Here is a 5,856-nt window from a genome sequence, read left to right as displayed (position 1 = left end):
CGGCACACGCCCTTCCGGTAGGGATCTATGGAGGAGTATCACCAAGCCGCAAGCCCTTATCTCTTGCCGTACTGCTCCACCATAGGCCGATCAGATACCAGCATATTCTAGACTAAGCCGCAGATTCATTTAGAATTTTAAACTGCTGCGTTAGCCTTTTTGTTTTCTGTACACCGAGCTGGGGATTGAACTGACATCTCTCGCAGTGAAGCGAAGGAGAAGCCAGCCGCCCAGCCCGCTTGGCTATCCGATCTATTTAATCTATGTTGGAAATTTACGACAATTACAATCTTGCAGTAGGGATCATAACGTCCTATATCAGCCAGTCTTCTTCTTATGGTGCCCTATCCAATTAGTGGATGTTGGCAACAATTCTGGCATACTCCTCTCGGTCTTGTGTGGCTCTAAAGAGTGCATGGGCATCGAGGTTTGTCCAATCTCGTATGTTTTTAAGCCATGAGTATTTCTTTCTTCCGATGCCCCGTTTTCCTTCTATCTTCTCTTCCATAATAAGCTTTAAGAACTGGTACTTGGAATTTCGAAATATATGACCCAGGTAAGCAGCTTTTCTTCTTTTTATTATTGGCAGCAATCTCGTTCTCTGCCCATTCGATTTAATACTTCGACATTTGTTGTGTGATCTGTCCAGAGAATTTTAAGTAGTCTTCTAAATACCCACATTTCAAAGGCCTCCAATAAGTTCATCACATTGGCCTTTATGGTCCAGGTTTCTACACCATATAGCAGTATGGAGTAAATGTAACATTTTACAAAGCGATATCGAAGCGTTAAGTTAATGCTGCTGTTGCTTAGCAAGGTTCTCATATTAGTAAATGCTGTTCTGGCTTACTCAATCCTGCTACGTATCTCTATGTCTGGATCTAGATCTTCAGTTATCCAACTACCGAGATATCTGAACTTGGGACCTTTTGGATGTTCTTATTGTTTACTCTTATATTTAATTGCATATTTCGTATTCTGCTAACCACCATTACCTTCGTCTTGTCTATATTAATCTTCAAGCCCAGTCGTTCTCCTTCAGTGTTTATTCTATAGTCGTTGTAGCGCTTCTTGGCTATCAGCTATTATGATTGTATCATCAGCATAGCGAATATTACTAATAGTCTGTCCGTTGATTTTGATTCCATCTTCAGTGTCACTTAAGGCTCTATCGAAAATCGTTTCAGGGTAAAGATTAAAAAGAAGGGGTGACAGAACACAACCCTGTCGTTCACCTTTTTCGATTGAGAAATATGATGTAGATTCCAGTCCTACTCTCACAGATGCCACTTGATTCATATAAAGGTTCTTTATGATTTTAAGGTCATTCTCATCTATCGAACGTTCCTGGAGCAATCTTACTAATTCTGAATGATTAACACAATCGAACGCTTTCTGGTAATCTATAAAGCATAAGAAGACATCTTTTTGCTGATCTCTGCATTTCTGAAGTAGGACAGTTAAGCTATAAAGTGCTTCTCTTGTGCCAAATTCTTTTCTGAAACCGAATTGTGTGGGGCTAATGTCTCTTTCAAATCTGTTGTATATTCTTATGTGAATTATCTTTAAGAAGAGTTTTAGGACCTGGCTCAATAAGCTGATCATTCGGAATTGGTCGCAACTATTAGCGTTTGGCATTTTTGGGATTGGTATAAAGGTCGATTGAAGCCAATCCTGTGGTCACATTCCTGTACGAGACGTTGAAGGAGTAGGTCACTGGAAACATACCAACTTCTAAACAACGTCGGCGGGAAATTTGAGAGAGTGTATACTCTGAAAATTGCAGTACATAGATTGTCTTGGAAGTAAGCGTCAGACAAGCCGAGGTACCCAGTGGTAGGCAATAAAAGTTCGAAAGTACGGGGCTTCAGTAGAATATACTGGCCCCGGAAATTGTCCATTTATTGGCAAAATCGCAGGGCGTTTAGGCGAGAACGACGACTTATAATTCCGGTATAAGACATACAACGAGGGACCATTTAGCAGCGTGGTAACGCGCGGTGAGTAAGGCCAGTATCAAGTCAACAAAGTACACGTTAAGTAGAACAAGCCTTTTTTCGGGGGGTTTACAACCCCCTGGCTTCCGTGAGGCTGCGGGGCCTGCTTATAGTCTGTACTTTGCGTTCCAATCATAGTGAAAATGCCTGGTTCAACCAGGTCTGCCATATCCTCCCGGTCTGTGACCAGATCACAGACCGCGGCACTTTCGTCAAACCCTTACGCGCCTCTTATTCAATCCGAACCTGAACCCGAAGAACACGAAGAATCCTACAATCCCGCTGCATCTGCCCACGAATTAAAGCAACTCCAGGCTGAAATCCTTATCCTCCAAACTCGCTTCAATATGAAGCGCAGGGAAGTTGAACTACACGACCCAAATCATCCGATGCTCGCCAAACACGACTCCGAATACCCTCCTCTACCTCCTACCCACAAAAAACTCACTATCAAACACACACCAGCTCCTCAATCTCGATCACAATCACAAAAATCCACAGTCGCTCAAAATACTCACACTTCATCACCTCAAATTCCTCAAATTCCTCAAAAAACACCCACATCATCTTCTCAAATTCAACCTAGCACGTCCAACACTCAACCTCAACCCTCCACTTCAAAATCCTTCGCTAATGCCATCAAAGCTCCACAAATTTTCAAGCCTAGAACCAATCCCAACATCACAAACTCAATTAATAACCCAAAAACATTCGAATACCTTATAAAGGACATACCGCAAGATTTGTGTAATCAACGCACTTTCTTTAGAGTTCTCAACTGCATTCCTTTATTGTATCAAAAGATACACTCTCTTAAAGTCTTAAGCCACGGCATAGCCCATCTCAGAACCCTTCACTCCCTAAACGCTGAAGAAATGCAGTTAAAAATACACAAAGCAACAGGACAGACTCAAATTAAAATCTCTTCTAGAAACCACAGTTCCACAAATCAAGCTTCCAAACCTTCTAATTATTTGTTCCTCATAGTGAACGTCTCACACGATTACGACGAGGAAGAAATAAAACAAATTCTAACCGAGCAAGACATTCCTGTCTCCAGATTGTGGAGAGTCAAATCTCTGCAAACTGGAAAAGACACTCGTCTTATCAAAGTCCTGACTCCCTCTTCTGACAAGTATTCGCACGTGCTCAATTATGGCATACCAATTGATGGACTTATCCATTACACTGAGCTCCCTCACGGAGCAAATCCCGTCATTCCAACCCCGAAATACTGTAGCAAATGCTGCACTAACGGCCACTCCATCTCAGAATGCCGACATCGAACTTTCGTCTGCCCTAATTGCGGACAAAATCACAAATCTAGCGAATGTCCTTCGCAAACCAACCCTAAATGTCCTAACTGCGGCGGCGAACACCCCGCATATTCCAACAAATGCCCGAAAAGGCAGGAAAAACCATCAGACTCCCGTCAAACCCAACCTCTGACGATCGAAAGATCAACTCCACCTTTCGACCTAACCACCGATTTAAAAAATACCATTAAACTCAGTACCCTTGTCCTTCTCAATATCCTTCCCGAAAGGAGAGATCTCATCACTTCAATCACAAGCTCTGTGATTGAAAAGATATTCGGCCACACAATTGTATTGTCTGGCCACAATAACACCGTAGATATCTCCTTCCATCCTAACTTCTAAATCCGCTGTTAATGGATTTCACAATTGGTGCAGTTAATTGCCAAGGGATCTCTAAAAAGAGACCCCTAATCAAACATATCCTGCAAAATCACAACATCCAAATCCTCGCCCTAACTGACACACTTTGTCAAAACACTCCGACTTTTGCAGGATATACTACAATCTATCGAAGCCGCTGTCAGGTTTCCCGTGGGAATGGTATCCTTATCAAACACGGACTACCACACTCCCCCCACGTATTTCCACAAAACGTCCCTCCACCCAACGTGGACTTCCTGGCAATCGATCTGCATCTCCCTAACAACCAAACCCTTACGATAATCTCTTACTACAGACATCCAGCAAACCCGCTTTCTTTAGAACTTTTAGAGTATTTCTCTACTCTAAATAAAGCAATTCTCATGGGCGACCTGAACTGTAGACACACTCAATTCGGTGATCACTCTACAAATCCGGAAGGCATCAGACTAACTGATATACTTCTAGACCTTCCAATCATAAGAATCACAAATACAAACTTCACGTTTTTGAACGCAAATGGGGCATCTATAGTGGACCACATCATTGTTACAGGTAGCGTGATGCACAGGTTCGACGATAGATGTCACATAGGCGATACAATAACGTCCGACCATCTCCCGATATTAGTTAATTCTGATATCATGTCTCCTCAAATCCCACCTCCTCCCAGACAAATAAGAGATTATCGTCACGCAAACTGGCCACGATTCCAAAACTTCATAAATAACAACATTCCTGAGTTAGGCGAATTAAATTCAACCGAAAATATCGATCAGAGTGTTATCCAAATTGAAAACCTCATAATCGAGGCAATCAATCACTCAATTCCAATGAAAACCATTCTACCATTCTCACCGGCACTTCCACAATACATCATTGCCAAAATACATCAAAAAAGACGGCTTTTACGTCAATACAAAATCAACAGAGACCCCCTCGTCAAAACAGAATATAATCGCATCTCTGCTCGAATTAAGAGAGAAATATCTATCCTACAGGCTCGCCAGTGGGAAGATGCTACCTCGAAATTGGATTACAGAGATGGGAGTAAATTCTGGAATAAATTTAAAGTCCTAACAAAACAAAAACTATCTCAACCCTCTCATCTGTTGATTAATAACCAAATTATTAGTTCTCCCGAACTAAAAGCTGAGGCATTCAAAAACTCACTCAACGAAAATTTTCGCACCCCGGACAAACCAAACTTTGATCGCTTATTTAAACTTGAAACTGAATTCGCAGTAAGAAATACTCTCTTGCATCAAACTCCAAACCACCTCCCAATTATGGACCCTATTACTGACAGAGAAACGGAGAGTTATTGCCAAATAGGCAAAAATAACTCTCCCGGACCTGACAATATCAGTAGAAGGTGTCTAAAGCAACTTCCAGAGAGTATAATCCCACTTCTCACAAAAATCATTAATGCATGTCTCAAATACTACTATTTTCCTACTCCTTGGAAAATAGCAGACACAATCATGATACCTAAAAAAGGTAAACCCCTTACTAACGTGGAATCATATCGACCTATCTCCTTAATAAATTCACTAGGGAAAGTTCTTGAGCTAATCCTAAAAGAGAGGCTCAGCGACTTTCTCGACAGTCACAATATCATCCCAAAATTTCAATACGGATTCCAACCTAATAGATCCACAAAAAATGCATTAGTAGATTTCACCTCTAAAGTCACTCAGACGTTAAACAGTAACGGTATCGCCATAGCCACTTTTCTTGATGTACAGAAAGCCTTCGATCAAGTCTGGCACGACGGACTAATTCGGAGGCTTATGGACATCGGGCTACCCCTACAATTCATTAAAATCATACACTCTTACTTATCGAATAGAACAGTGAAAGTGAGAATAAGCGATAAAGTTTCCACCCCATTCACTCCCCTAGCGGGAGTACCTCAAGGCTCAGTACTCGCACCCCTGTTGTACATCACATACAACAGCTCTATCCCTATCCCAAACCTACCGCACACGCAAATGTACCTCTATGCAGACGATACAGCCCTCCTTACAACAGCGAGCAGATTTGCCCCTGAGACAACTTTTAGAAGAGCACAAACTCTTTTAAACGGTGTCGAGGAATGGTGTAATAAGTGGAGAGTCACACTAAACGCGGCGAAAACACAAACTATCGTGTTTCGCTGCCCACATTCATCATCTGGT

Source organism: Diabrotica undecimpunctata, chromosome 7 (assembly GCF_040954645.1).
Source record: "Diabrotica undecimpunctata isolate CICGRU chromosome 7, icDiaUnde3, whole genome shotgun sequence".
NCBI lineage: Eukaryota > Metazoa > Arthropoda > Insecta > Coleoptera > Chrysomelidae > Diabrotica > Diabrotica undecimpunctata.
Note: the sequence above shows the minus strand (reverse complement) of the source record.